Source organism: Carcharhinus amblyrhynchos, chromosome 21 (assembly GCF_965287045.1).
Source record: "Carcharhinus amblyrhynchos chromosome 21, sCarAmb.v2.hapA, whole genome shotgun sequence".
Lineage (NCBI taxonomy): Eukaryota > Metazoa > Chordata > Chondrichthyes > Carcharhiniformes > Carcharhinidae > Carcharhinus > Carcharhinus amblyrhynchos.
The window spans coordinates 20,397,588-20,412,736 of NC_137344.1; positions in this window are offsets into that span (position 1 = coordinate 20,397,588).

Sequence of the window (15,149 nt, forward strand, 5' to 3'; positions counted from 1 at the left end):
ATGGGGAGAGGGCGGGAAAGTGGAACTGAGCAGCGACAGATCAGCCATGATCTTATTGAATGGCGGGGCAGGCTCGAAGGGCTGGATGGCCTACTCCTGCTCCTATTTCTTATGTTCTTATGTTCTATACAGTGCGAGGGGGATCTGAGACCTGTGTGAACAGGGAAAACAACACTATGAGCTGAATGTCTGCTGGGAGTGGAGGGGTCTGAAATCCACAGGAACCTGCAAATCAGGATTCTTTTGAACTCTATGGGGAGAATTGGAGGCCTAATGGGGGGAAGGTGCAGGGGAGCGGAGGGGAACAGGAGTTTGGAGATATAGGCAGTGAAAGAGGTTGGTGTCAGCGGCCTTGCAGGTGCTGAGTGGAGGCTGGGGGTCGTGGGGGAGTTGCAGGGGAATCAAAGGTCAGGGAAGGGGAGGTCAAGGGCTTGGGGAAGGGTAGCTTGGATGAGAAGGAGGGGAATCAAAGGCCTTGGTATGGATTGGAGGTTGGGGTGACAGTTGGAGATACATGGGAAGATCAGGGGCCTCGAGAGGAGGGAGTGGAATCAAGGCCTCAGGAAAAGTTGGGGATGTACCTGATCATGAGGGTTCTTCAGGCAGGCTGTCAAGCTACAATGTAATGAATGTCAATGTAAGGAATGTACGTCCTGTATTTGCCTGCACGTAGATGTTGTGTTCCCTGAGGCTTGAGATTCTCAGCTGACCAGAATGAAAATTAAAATACTCGGAGCTCCATTATCATATTTAAAATGCTGACCAATCTCCTTCAAGTGGGTTAGTTGGCCTCCTGCCTTCCAGGTTCAGTTATTGCAGACATGGAGGCGGGTGTGGGTGAAGAACCTGAACTTTAGGACATTAACACCCTGCCTGACCAAAGCTGTCAGTTCTTTTCATCCTGTTAAAATTCCATCCTGTTCCCACCCCCGCCATGTCAGACCTCTTCAGCCAATCAAATTGAAGAATCCTTATTGTGGCACAGAGTTAAAACCAGGAAGTGTAAGTTAGGCCATTCAATTCAATGTCAAATCATCGACAGAAAGTGAAACAGAGAGAAAAAAAGAAAGACGTTTATTTATTAGTGTCACAAGGCTTATATTAACACTGCAATGAAGTTACTGTGAAAATCCCTGAGTTGCCACACTCCGGAGCCTGTTTGGGTACGCTTAGGGAGAATTTAGCATGGCCAATGCACCTAACCAGCAGGTCTTTCAGACTGTGGGAGGGAACTGGAGCACCAGGAGGAAACCCTTGCAGACAATGTGCAGACTTCGCACAGATAGTCACCCAAGCCGGGAATCGAATCCAGGTCCCTAGTGCTGTGAGGCAGCAATGCTAACCACTGTGCCGCGACGTACTAAAAAAAAAGAGATAAAAGAGACTGAAAGAAAAAGTAAAACAGAAATTTAACTCCTGAAAAATATATTTTCAGTGCTGGTGAAGTTGTTTAGCAGTATTTATGACTTAACATACCATTAGAAATTCATTTACACTTGAGTGGACAAAGCCCTGACCTTTTCTGTTATGTTTTGTGGGTGATGAACAGGTGGGCACAGCAACTTCCCACCTTCATACAGAATGCAGTATCTCTCAGTGAAATACCAGTTTAGTGAAACCTGTTAACATTCCTGAGGGAACTACAAAGCAAAAGAACCAAGTTCAAGGAATGACCCCAAATGAAAAAAATTACTGACAAAGTGTTACCATTTTAAATTTTTACTTTATAACAGATCAAAATCAATGTAAAGTAAATATGTGTATACAGGCAAATGATATTTCAAATGAAAAGGTAACTTTCACTTTAATTTATCAATACAAACATAGATACATCTTACAAAACCCTGAGCACCCACACGTCATCCTGTTCCAAAGTTCTCGAATTCAGCCTCTGGTATGCAGGATCTCTCACTTTCCCACTCAATGTGGCACTGGAGTTGGGTTCAATGTCAGTTGTATTCTATACAACATTCCCAATGTTGGTCATCACCCAGACAGTACATTCCTGCAGAACCTCCTTAGTGAGGTTGATGATAGTCTTGATAGCACAGATTCCCCAGAAACTTAATAAACCCCTAACAAAACAATCTGGTTGACTCTGGCAAAACTGAAGCAGTAGCAGTAAAAATGTTCAATTCATAATCCTTGTCTAAGCATCTCTTTTGATTTATGTCCTGTTTAACAGTGTTATGCACAAACACACACATACAAACACACGCACACACACCCCTCCTTGTAAATGTGCTTTCTCTGTTCTTCCCTCTGCTGCAGCTGTCCTTTGCTTACAGTTCCCCTTTTTGTTTTGCTATGCGGCTTCTGTCTTAACTTCCTTCCTATACTTCCAGGTTAAGAGCTGCATGGTCACATGGATCAGTGCTTCTCATTATTCAAGAAAATTACAGTTGGCTCCTTTACAATTGATGACTCTTAAAAGTTCTTTCAAGATATTCTTAAAAGCAATTACAGATTTGACAGACCATTCAAACAAATTACAAATCTCTCTTATGGCACAGCTTCCTCCTCAAGTCACATTTGTGGAGGATCAGGGAAAATCGGACAACTTTCCAATTTCCCTTTTAACTGCACATGAAGGAAAGCCACACTTTGCGGACCCATTTCACACTTAAGAATGGTGAGTGCTGATAGCTTCACTGTTGATGTTACAGCAAAATGTGGGTTGTTGTAGGTCCCAGTGAGGAGAAACAAAAATAAATACTTTAAAAAGATCAATATAAAACTCCAGAAAAATGATTATGGTCTTGGCATAAATTCAGAAAAGTAATGTAGGCTGATCTTGTGCATGAGTGAAGCTGTGTTGGCGAGCTGCAAAGGTTTTGTGGCATCAAATTAAAAGATGAAAGAAATTTGTGTGCAGTGTAAAAATGGGCATAATCACTTAATCCCAAATTTCTTCAATTTATTGTGCCAAAATCTAGCAATACACCATGCTTACACCATTATTTCTACATTGTAATGGGTGACTACACTTCAAAAATGAGTCATTGGCTATGAAATGCTGTTTTTAATGTCCTGTGATTGCAAAAGATATGAGATAAATGTGTGTTTTTAGCAAAAGATCTCAGGCAATTCCAGCTTGACTCACAAAGGATTACCAGTTGGCTGACTTTTTGAAATAATGGTGACATTGGCCAGAGTTCTCTGACCATTCATGCCCTGCCGTCGCTGCAAGCAAGTACAGAGAAGTTGGCGCTCAGCCAAATCTCCATTCACTGAGAATCCCACTGGTGTGAGCAGTCAGATAACTTTGGACATTATCACAGATTGTAGGAAGTGTGAAGTCAATACAAGGGAGCTGAATTATAATCAGTAGAGATACAATCATTATCTGGTGGTGTGCCAATGATTCTAATAAGTTCAGCTGACATTGGTTCAGTTCCCTCACAGTGCTGGGCACATGAATTCTTCCAGTTCAGTTACCAGGATAATGTTATCAGCAGTCACCATTTGAAGTAAAATGTTCAAAAACTCATATATTCTTCTTATGGTGTGGTGGTCTTATGAGAATGGGAAATTTTATGACTACTTGACAAAATATGCCTTATTGCAATCATCTAAACTCATATTTTATTGTTGAGGAAGTATTTTCTCCCTTGAGGCTGTGCAGTAACACAGATAGAGGTCTGGTTTATTCAACTTTACCGCCTGCAACAACAACTTGCATTTACATAGCAAGGATGGGAAAATGAAGGTAAGATTAGCCTTGATTGTATTAAATTGCAGAGCACGCTGGAGGGGCCAGATGGTTCACTATTGCTCTTATTTCTTGTGTTCTTATGTTGTGTAAAAGGTGAGTAAATGGATTTGTGGTACAGATCGGCCATGATCTAACTGAATGGTAGAACAGATGTGATGGGCTGAATGGCCTCCTCTTTTTACTTTGTTAAGCAACCATTTTTCACTCATTTTGCCATCTTTGCCTTGATGGGCCTTGTCTTAGAACAGCTAATCTTTGATCATTTGTGTTGCAGTGAGTATAAGTGATTGGTTCGTGGGACACTTGACAGAAGAATTAGAATTTTTAATAAAAGTATTTGAGGTTTTGGGTGAGTTTTATGTTGGGGTTGTCATTGCTGACAAGTGAACTATCGACTTTTGGTACCCAATTTAGCTCACTTCTCATCACTGTTGGATGTACTACAACTCCCACACAGAAAAGGGAAATAATTATTTTAATCTACTCTGCCCACATGGTCCCTCAGGGTTTACTCAATGGATTCCGCAGTAGTTTTTTTTGTTGCATGGAGTGGTTTCATTTCATATTTCTAGAGTTAGTGCAATTTTTGTTTAGTTTATTTTTTTACCTTCTGCCAAATTTTCATCAGTTTTGACCCTTTTTGTCCTGAAGATGCAAATTATCTTTGGGTAATATTGTAAAGATGTTGTTCATCATTGGGTAGAATTGCACAGGGGTTGACTGCCATCGAGTACAATTCTGCAGCTGTCAACTATCACAAGGTACAATTGTACAGATGTTGTCTGCCATTGGATTCAACTATGCAGCTACCATTGGTACAATTGTAACTGTATTGACTACAATTAAAAAGTAAAGACACCATTGTCTCAGTTGTGGTGAGGAGGGGGAGCAGGGAGAGCTGTGAGAGCTGGAGACAGATCCAGCAGTTGGTGGAGACCAGAGAGATTGACAGAGATGTCATGGACAAAAGACAAACGGAATGTAAATGGTGGTGATCATGGCTAAGAAGGGTGCTAATAGCGGCCATTAAGAGATCAGGATGGGTAAACGACAAAACAATGGTAATCAGAGTGCCAAAGGACAACATGAAACAAGTAACAAATGGCCCTAGTGGAGAGGGGGAAGGGAGACAATGGTAAGGGAAGAAAGATGGAAAGTGAGATTTTTTAAAAAATTGAAAAATGAGAAAATGGATGAAATGAAAATAAATTCAAAAAAATAATAAATTGATGGAAATGGGTAGAAGGTGGAGAAGAGAATTATGGGCTGAAGTTGTTGAACTCAATGTTGAGTCCGGAAGGCTATAAATTGCCTAATCCAGTTTACATTGGTCTTTACTGAAATTTTGCAACAGGCCAAGGACAGACATTAGGACATGAGAGCAGGATGGTGTGTTAAAATGGCAATCAGAGAACCTTACAGTTCAGAAGGAGGCCATTTGGTCCACCGGGTCAGTATCAACCACAACCATCCTAGGCCTTATCCCCATAACCTGATGCATTTACTCTAGCAAGCTCCCCTGACACTAGGAGGCAATTTAGCATGGCCCCAATCCACCTAACCAGCACATCTTTGGACTGTGGGAGGAAGAATGTGCAAACTCCACACAGACAGTGATCCAAGCTGGGATTTGAACCGGGATCCTGGCGCTGTGAGGTAGCAGTGCTAACTGTTGTGTCACTGTGCCGCCCAAGCGGCAAGCGACAGAAGTTCTGGTACAGTTGTTGACTGCCATTGGGGTGCCATTATCCAGACGTTGACTAACATTGTAAAGTTAAAGTTTATTTATTAGTCACAGTAAGGCTTACATTAATACTGCAGTGAAGTCACTGTGAAATTCCCCTAGTGACCACACTCTGGCGCCTGTTCGGGTCACTGCAGCTAACCAGCACGTCTTTCCTCCTGTGGGAGGAAACCGGAACACCCAGAGAAAACCCATGTAGACACAGGGAGAACGTGCAAACTCCACACAGACAATGACCCAAACCAAGAATCGAACCCAGGTCCCTGGCGCTGTGAGGCAGCAGTGCTAACCACTGTGCCACCTTGTGGCCCATGTGTTGGATACAATTGTACAGGTGTTGATCACCAATGTGTATGATTATACAGACATTAATCACCGTTAGATACAATTGTGCAGGTTCTGACTGTGTTCCACAATTCTTTGGTACATTGGGTGGACAGTGACGTTAGACAGGCTAGTCAAGCCTAGGTTTCTTCTCGCTTCACCTGAATTTTCCCACACTCCCTAAGAGAGATTTTGCTGCCTCCCTTCTTTCATTTTATTTAACACTATTATTGTCCTTTTTCATGTTCTGTGTTCATTGCTGTATTACCCTTCCTGCTCCTGCTCATTTAACCTACACTTTCAACCTCAGTGCTTTCAGGGAAGGGGGGGTGGGAATTGTAAATGAGGGCAAGGAGAAAAAAAGAATGTCACATTTCGGGTAAAGCTTCACACTGTTCTTGATGCTGAGAGAGGGAGATAAAGCTTTCCATTCCCAGCTGCAGGTGTCAGTAACTGGGCTAAGCATACAGTGCGGGATAACCAATGTTTAATTAAGACCAATTGAAAGATCATTTGTTATACTCAAACCTTTTAACCCAATCTGACCATGTTTTCCATAGAAACCACTCAATTCCAATTTTAAAAATATAAAATAAAGAGTGTAAAGGGAAAACTATCTTCTGCATAAGTAGCTTCTGCTTTGAAGGGTTTAAACAGAATGGACTCTAGTGATAAAGGTTTTAAATTGCTTTGTCTGTAGACCTGCTATCAAGGCAGATTACTGATTTATAATCCGCTTGAGTGACTCATTAATGTTTAAATGGCAACCATTTGTGTTCTGCTGGGTTAATTAGCCTCCATTTGTTCAGCTTTTTCAATGTTCAGTATTTCTAAATTGAAGCCAGGTTCATCTGCTGTTTAAAAAAATCGAGAGGATATTCCAGTCAGCACTTTGTCTAGAAACATAGCCTTGGGGACACTGTTCTTTCACCTCCCACATACTTCTGGGCTTCACGAACAACAACTAAATGAGGAGGACGCTAGCCACTGTCATACATGTATCTTACACATACACACAAACACATTCATGGAGACACATTCATATGTATCGACAAATAAACTTTGCCTCTTTAGACACAAAGCTGCCTCATTTGAATTATTTTTAAATGAAAGTATGCAGCAAACGCCTTTTATGCAAAAATTGTATTGTTTTATTAAAATTGCTTAGTTCAAGCTAATGATAATTTAACTTATTACAAGCAAAGCGTTACTTCAAAATAATGGATAGATTGTGCATGTATACCACAGACATATGCACGCACAAAACACACACTAGATCACAGACACACACAAGCATACACACACACACAAAACAGGCACACTCCATCACACTCAAACAGCAAACACACATATTGCATGAACACAAAGGGCGGAATTTTCCCATCCCATCTGCCACGGAAATCGTAGCGGGGTGTGGGGGGGCGGCGAGACACGGAGCATGGAAATTTCTGTTGATCTTGGGCAGGATTTTCAGAGCTTAGGGAAAATGCAGCCAGAAGTCTATCACACACACCATGCACATTCCACCATAGACATACTCAAGAGAAATATGTCACCACGCAGCTGCCAGATACACAACAAAGATACATGCCAGATACAAATATCATGAGTATGTGCCACGCAAACAGCATATGCCCCCATATACCATACATTTCACAACACATAAACCACACATGTGCACTCCACATACAATGTAGGGTACAGTTCAGTAGGTCTGAAAACATTTCTATAGTCATACATAGGTTAACTGCATGTCTTTCTTTTCTCTTAGAATTGTTTACAAAGGTACAAGCTAGAAGCTGTCTCCATTCTTGCTAGCACACACAGCTTTGTCCAAAACTAGACTGACCCTAGGTGCAAGCCATCTTACATCATTGTGTTTGCAATACTCGACTCCCACATTAAACCTATTTTTAAAAAAAACTCATTATAGGATGTGGGCTTTTCTGGATAGGCCATTATTTGTTGCCCATTCCTAGTTGCCTTTGAGAAGGATGGTGAGCTGCCTTCTTGAACTTCTTGTAGGTACATCCATAGTGCTGTCAGGGAGGGAGTTCCAGGTTTTTGACTCAGTGACAATGAAGGAACGGTGATATATTTCCAAGCCAGGGTAGTGAGTGGCTTGGAGGAGAGCTTCCAGGTGATGGTGTTCCCATGTATTTGCTGTCTTTGCCCTTCCAGATGGTAGTGGTCATGGGTTTGGAAGGTGCTGCCTAAGGAACATTGGTAAGTTCCTGCAGCGCATCTTGTAGATGGTACACATGGCTGCCAGGGTTCATTGGTGGTGGAAGGATTTAATGTTTGTGGAAGGGATAGCAATCAAGTGGACTGCTTTGTCCTGGACGGTGTCAAGTTTTGTCACTATTGTTGGAGTAAACTCATCCAGGGAAGTGGAGAGTATTCTATCATACTCCTGACTTGCTGGAGATCTGTGGAGGAGGCTGAGATGGAGCATCTACCAAACACTTCTAGCTGAAGATTGTTCTGAATGCTTCAGCCTTATCTTTTGCACTGCTGTGCTGGGCTCCTCCATCACTGAAGATGGCGATATTTGTGGAGCTTTCTTCTCCATTGAGTTGTTTAACTGTCCACCACCCTTCACGAATGGATGTGGCAGACTGCAGAACTTAGATTTGATCCAGTGGTTGTCGGATGCTTAGTTTTGCCTATTACTTGCTGCTGTTTGGCACACAGTAGTCCTGTTTGTACCATTACCAGTTTGACACAATTTTTAGGTATACCTGGTGCTGCTTCTGGCATGTCCTCTTGCATGCTTCATTGAACCAGGACTGATCCCCTGGCTAGGTGATAATGGTAGAGTGGGGGATATGCCAGGCCATGAGGTTGCAGATTGTGGTTGAGTACATTTCTGCTGCTGCTGATAATCCACAGTGCTTCATGGATGCCCGGTCTCGAGTTGCTAGATCTGCCCCCATTCCCACTTGTTCCACAATTTTACCCAAATTTTTGTGTATTTCTGCTTTTCCAGTTTTTTTTTGAACTAATGAAACTTTCTATTCAGCTCAGCAACTACTGTGGTAAGTTGAGTTATTTTTCTTTCAGAGTTATCTGCAGAATTCTTTACAACGTTTAACAACTTCACCTGGGCATTCCAATCTGTTTGGAATCTTTCTTCCATGGTTGTTGCTTGTCAATGGACTCTTTCAATTCACTTGTTAGATCATCAATGTGTTTGATAGAATTTCTGTTATCTGCTTTATTTGCTTGTCCATATTGTGTATCTCAACCTTTATGTTGTTTAGGTTGGACTGAGGTTCAAAAGGTTCATCTGAATTGGTTACTAATTCTGCTTTCAAGCAACCATTTTGATGCATCAGTGATTCTTCCTCCTGTTCCAGGCATCCTAACTTCAGACTTCTGATTCTTGAAATTCACCGAGTTTTAGCTGAAGACCCATCTGTTTGAATTTGCTTCTAACTTCATCCTGTGAGCTTTTCGAATCCTCATTCAAATGTTATATTCATGTGAGCAATTTTGCACTGTTCTCATCAATTCCTGTTCTTTCTTTGCAAACTCAAAGCTGGGTTCTCTTTGGCAATTGCTAAGAAGTCTTTAAATAATTCCCCTATGCTATCTTCCAAGCTCACATTCTGTAATTACACTTGGGCCAATTGTCTCTGAGACTCCTCAACTCTAGTTTGGGAGAAGTTCTACCTTCTCTTGATGTGGAGTTGCTGGCGTTGGACTGGGTTAGGCACAGTAAGAAGTCTCACAAAACCAGGTTAAAGTCCAACAGGTTTATTTGGTTGCACGAGCTTTCAGAGTGTTGCCCCTTCATCAGGTAATGAAGGAGCAGTGCTCCGAAAGCTCCTGCTACCAAATAAACCTGTTGGACTTTAACCTGGTGTTGTGAGACTCCTTACCGTGCCTGCTTTCTCTTGCTATTCTAGGTTTTTAATTTTCATCTCTTCATATCTATCTTCCTAATGTCCAACCTTTTCTTCAGCTCTGCAGTCTTATTTTTCTGCTTCTTATCTTCCTCTTGGAATATAAAACATTCCTGAGTCTTCTCTGCCAACTTTTCCTTCAGTTCTTTCAAGGCCACAGCTTCTTTGTGTGCACTTTCTGCCTGCTGTTGTGTCTGGCTGAAGTTTCCCAACTCAAACTTAGATCTTCCGACAATAGTTCAGAATTGTTATTTCCTCCTGTACCTTTGTCATGCCTCAGAAACGTGTTTGCTCAGATTTTGAACAGTTTGGTTCACTGAAGCCCTTAGTTTATTGCGTATTTTGAAAAATATAGTCAGCTTGAATTTTGAGTTTCAAACCTTTCAATTCATCATTGATGTGAACCTTCCAACCTTACTTAATTTTCTTTTTACAGGGTTGATGTATTTCAGGCTTCATTAGATAGTTTTCCTTCACAGTCAGCTGCTTACCCACACTGCCCACTGTTGTTGCAGTTCAGGTAATGGGTTGCAGTTGCCAAAAAGACGTATTCCAGGACTTCCATAAAGTTCTTTGCCCCTCTGGTACCTTCGCATGCTTGGTTTGGGTAATGCCTTTTTATCTTTTATAGGTTTACTAGAGGTTTTCTACCCCTGTATAGAAACTCTGTGCATTTCACAACTTGAAGATTAAAATACTCATAAAAGGCTTCTAGTATTTAATTGAAGCTGGTTGAGGATTCATCAGTGCCTTGCACTAGGGTTACTCTACCTATAAATAAACCAAACTAGTACAAAAACATATTAATTTGGACTTTTTCTGCCTTTTCCCTTAAACCTGATTACGCTGGTAGTTTAGAGGAACAGGAGCACCTATTTTTCATTTGATTCAGCCATTGGATAAGTCCTAATTGTTGTGGAAAAGTGGAATTTTAATCCATGGTTAAAATTTTTGCAGTGTAAGAATCTCCTGAATTTATTCACTTGGTGAGAAAGGGATTTCCCCATCTTGCCAAATTTGGTGGACTCTACTACATGGGAGATTGCGACCAGCTTGAAAAAAATTCAATGAAGGATGCCTGGAACATTCTATTACTCATCGCTTTACTTTGAAGTCATGCATTTGTCAAATCCTGGCTTCTGGCTTCTTACAGCTGAATCTAGAAGTCATGATTCTTCTGGATTAGTTAATTAATTTTTATTTTTCATTTTGGAGCAAGCATAGATGCCACATGTTTTGGTGGTGACTCAGAGATTAGGTTTTGGTGGCAGCTTTCTCCAAACTGCACTTTTTTTCTCTGAATTATTTAAAGGTGTCTGCTAGGTCTGCTGACCCTTCACTCTGGCATTAGAAGCTGGTCTTCCAAAAGAATCTCCTGCTGCAGCAAGGAATTTTAACACTCTGCCACCAGGTTAAGGTTAACGTGTAGGTTCAGTCAGCAGTTAGGAAGGCAAATGCAATGTTAGCATTCATGTTGAGAGGACATGAATACAAGAGCAGGGATGTATTTCTGAGGCTGTATAAGGCTCTGGTCAGACCCCATTTGGAGTGTTGTGAGCTGTTTTGGGCACTATATCTAAGAAAGAATATGCTGGCCATGGAAAGAGTCTGGAGGAGGTTCACAAGAATGATCCCTGGAATGAAGAGCTTGTCATGTGAAAAATGGTTGCGGACTCTGGGTCCGTACTCATTGGAGTTTAGAAGGATGAGAGGGGATCTTATTGAAACCTACAGGATACTGTGAGATCTGGATAGAGTGGACATGGAGAGGATGTTTCCAACAGTAGGAAAAACTAGAACTAGAGGGCACAACCTCAGACTAAGGGGACAATCCTTTAAAACAGAGATGAGGAGGAATTTCTTCAGCCAGAGAATGGTGAATCTGTGGAACTCTTTGCCAAAGAAGGCTGTGGAGACCAGGTCATTGAATGTCTTTAAGACAGAGATAGATAAGTTCTTGATTAATAAGAGGATCAGGGATTAGGGGAAAAGGCAGGAGAATGGGGATGAAAAAAATAACAGCCATGATTGAATGGTGGAGCAGACTCGATGGCTGAGTGCCCTAATTCTGCTCCTATTTCTGATGGCCTTATAGTCCTTTGGTCTTTTTTTGGAGCTTTCTCTTGGTGATTCTTTCCTCTGCATCTCTGCTTTTGGACCTTCCTTCCAGGTTAAGTTGCTTGCTCATTTTTTTGTAGCATTTTAATGTTTCTCTGTATTTTCTCTGAGATCTTGGGTTTTTCTGCAATCTGCCACCAAGCTGTAGAGTATTGGGTGCAGTTCAGTAGGTCAGAAGATATCTTTATATTACATGCCAGTTAACTGCAAGTCTTTATTGACTCTTTAAACTATTTTCAAATATACGGTAAAAGGTAAAAGCTAAGGGCTGTCTCCATTCTTGCTGGCGCGTACAGCTCTTTCCAACATTAGACCGACACTGAGTGGGGGGCATGTATCTCTAATGTCATTGTTTGGGCAGTGGGTATCGGTCCCACATTAACTCGATATGTGCCTGATCCTTACACTACAGCACACTCCACCACACACATCACACATGTTCAACAACAGAAGAACCTGTATTACATAGCCTTTAACAAAATACAATATTTCAAGGTGCTACACAGGAGCATTATTCAACAAACCACATAAGCGGAGATTAGGGCCAATAACAAAGACAGAAATAGATTTTAAGGAGTGTCTGAAAGGAGGAAAGAGATAGAGATCGGTGAGTTTAGGGAGGGAAGGAACTTAGAATCTTGGCAGCTGAATGTTTGGTCACCAAACATGTGGGCGGCACAGTAGCACAGTGGTTAGCACTGCTGCCTCACAGCACCAGGGACATGGGTTCAATTCCAGCTTTGAGTCACTGTCTGTGGAATTTGCACATTCTCCCCATGTCTGCATGGGTTTCCTCTGGGTGCTCCGCTTTCCTCCCACAGTCCAAAGATTTGCAGGTTAGATTCGCCATGATAAATTGCCCCTTCGTGTCAGGGGAACTGGCAGGGCAAATACATGAGGTTGCGGGGATAGGACCTAGTTGGGATTGTTGCCGGTGCAGGCTCGATGGGCTGAATGGCCTCCTTCTGCACTGTAGGGATTCTATGATTCTATGAGCAGTAGAGGGATAGAAGAAGACAGGCTTCACAAGAGGCCAGAATTGTTGTCATGCAGGAAACTTGGTAGGTGATAGGGCTAGAGGACGTTACAGAGATAGGAAGAAGCAAGGATGCAGAGGGCTTTGAACACAAGGATGGGAATTTTAAATTTGCTGGTATGGGAGACAAGATAGGTCAGTGAGCGCAGGGATAATGGGAGAATGGAACTCAGCATGGGCCAGGTCATAGGCAGTGGAGTTTTAGATACATAGTATACAGATGAACATGAGTATTACGCACAAGATCATGACTGCTGTATCTCTCAATAATAAAGAAGTGAAATATCCTGCAGTAAGTTGATAGGATGAGCCCTTTGGAGCATAAAAAAATCTCAATTACCAGGAAATCAGAGCTGACACTGTCTCTTGAGATGAGTTCAAGGCCCCCATGATCTTTGAAAAGAATGGGTTAAAATGTGGGTGGTAAATACAATATATTGTGTAGGTGTTGCAAATTCTCAATTGATTATACAGCTTGCCTTAATTGACCAGAGATAATGAACAGAAAAAGTGCTTGTGTATTGAATGGAGCAATAATTGTATTATCCTGTGAGAGCAGTAAAGATTAGACATACAATTCAGGCAATCTCATCGCTATATTTCTCAATGTTTCATTGTTCCAAGATACAAGGTTCATAGCAGCGGTGGAGAACAGAGTGTAATATTTCTGGGCTGGGTGGGATGTGTATATGTCCGCTGTGGGTGGTGGGGATGGCTGGTTACAGAGAATGGTGGGGTGGTGGGGGTGATGGGGAACTTTATCATATTATGATACATGTTAACCTTCAGGGGTTTAAACTGACACTCCGCGCTTTTGCTCAGATGCTTGGCTGTCAGCATTTCAGAAGGAAAATCAGCCTGTTTTTTGTTATGATTAGAGGTTGCCTGTGTCAAGCAAGCAGACCAGTTTGAAGGCAGGACTGGACCATGGCAGAATTGTGCTGATTGGTGAGGCAATAGGATTGGAAGCTGTGATAATCTGTCAGATATCACTTCCTTCCACTATTGGTTACATATCAACTTGAGGCAAAACCTTTACTCAATTGGCATGATGGCACAATGGTTAGCACAGCGCCAGGGACCCAGGTTCAGTTCCTGCCTTTGGTGCAACAACACTGTTTGTGTGGACACTGCACATTCCCCCCATGTCTGCGTGAGTTTGTTTTGGTTTCCTCCCACAAGGTTAGAGTGCATTGTCCATGCCAAATTCTCCCCCAGTGTACCTGAACTGCGGGATTTTCACAGTAACTTCATTACAGTGTTAATATAAGCCAACTTGAAAGACCAATAAATGAACTTTGAAAGATCAGCCAATGGGTTCTGAGAGTTGAGCAAGTGATGCTCTGACAAAGGGTCATCCAGACTCGAAACATTGGCTCTCTTCTCTCTCCACAGATACTGCCAGGCCTGCTGAGATTTTCCATCATTTTCTGTTTTTGTATTTGTTTAAGGATGTGGGGCTTGATTTTACGCCACCTTTCTTAGCTGCCCAATTAAGGGGTAATTAAGGCCTAGTTCTGCTTCTAGTATCCTATTACGGTTGGCAGTGGAAGGTGGATAAGAATAGAAAGGCCTGTTCTGGCTAATCCAAGTGATAAAGTGGGAAGGCTTTCGGGGGTGCCCTGTGCGCAGTGGGGTAACACACTCCCACCCCCTGTCCTCCCCATAAGATGGCACCCTCCTTTGTGCCTCCCTTCCTATCCTTCAAGACCTGAACTCCCCATACTTCCTCCCACCCATCCTTCAGGTACCTGGTCCCTCTCTGGTCATAGATCCCAGACTTACTCGAGTCCGGTATCCATATTGTTGTTTCCTGCAGTCATGATGTGGAGATGCTGGCGTTGAACTGAGATAAACACAGTGAGAAGTCCCACAACATCAGGTTAAAGTCCACTCTAACCTGGTGTTGTAAGACTTCTTACCATGTCTCCTGCAGGACCAGCTGTGCCCACTACTGAGTTCAGGTTGCTTTTGGCTTTGCAAGATTAGCTGGCAACACTTGAGGGTCAGGCTTATGTCCATTTAGGGGGCAAACAAGTTAATGTTGCCCACAACATATTATCACTGTAAGGCAGCCTATTTTAAAACTAGGAGGTGGAGGTTGTGAGGAATATCTCCTCCCCCCCCCACCCTGCAAAATTGACCTCACAGTATTTACCTGATGCTGAATTTTCCTGAACTGTCATTTCCCCCTTATTCTGCTATTCGTACGACATTTCTGATGAGTGCAAGATGCCTCTTTATTCAACAATACTCAAGTTTAAAGGATGTAAATGTTGCTGGCTGGGCCAGCATTTAGTTACC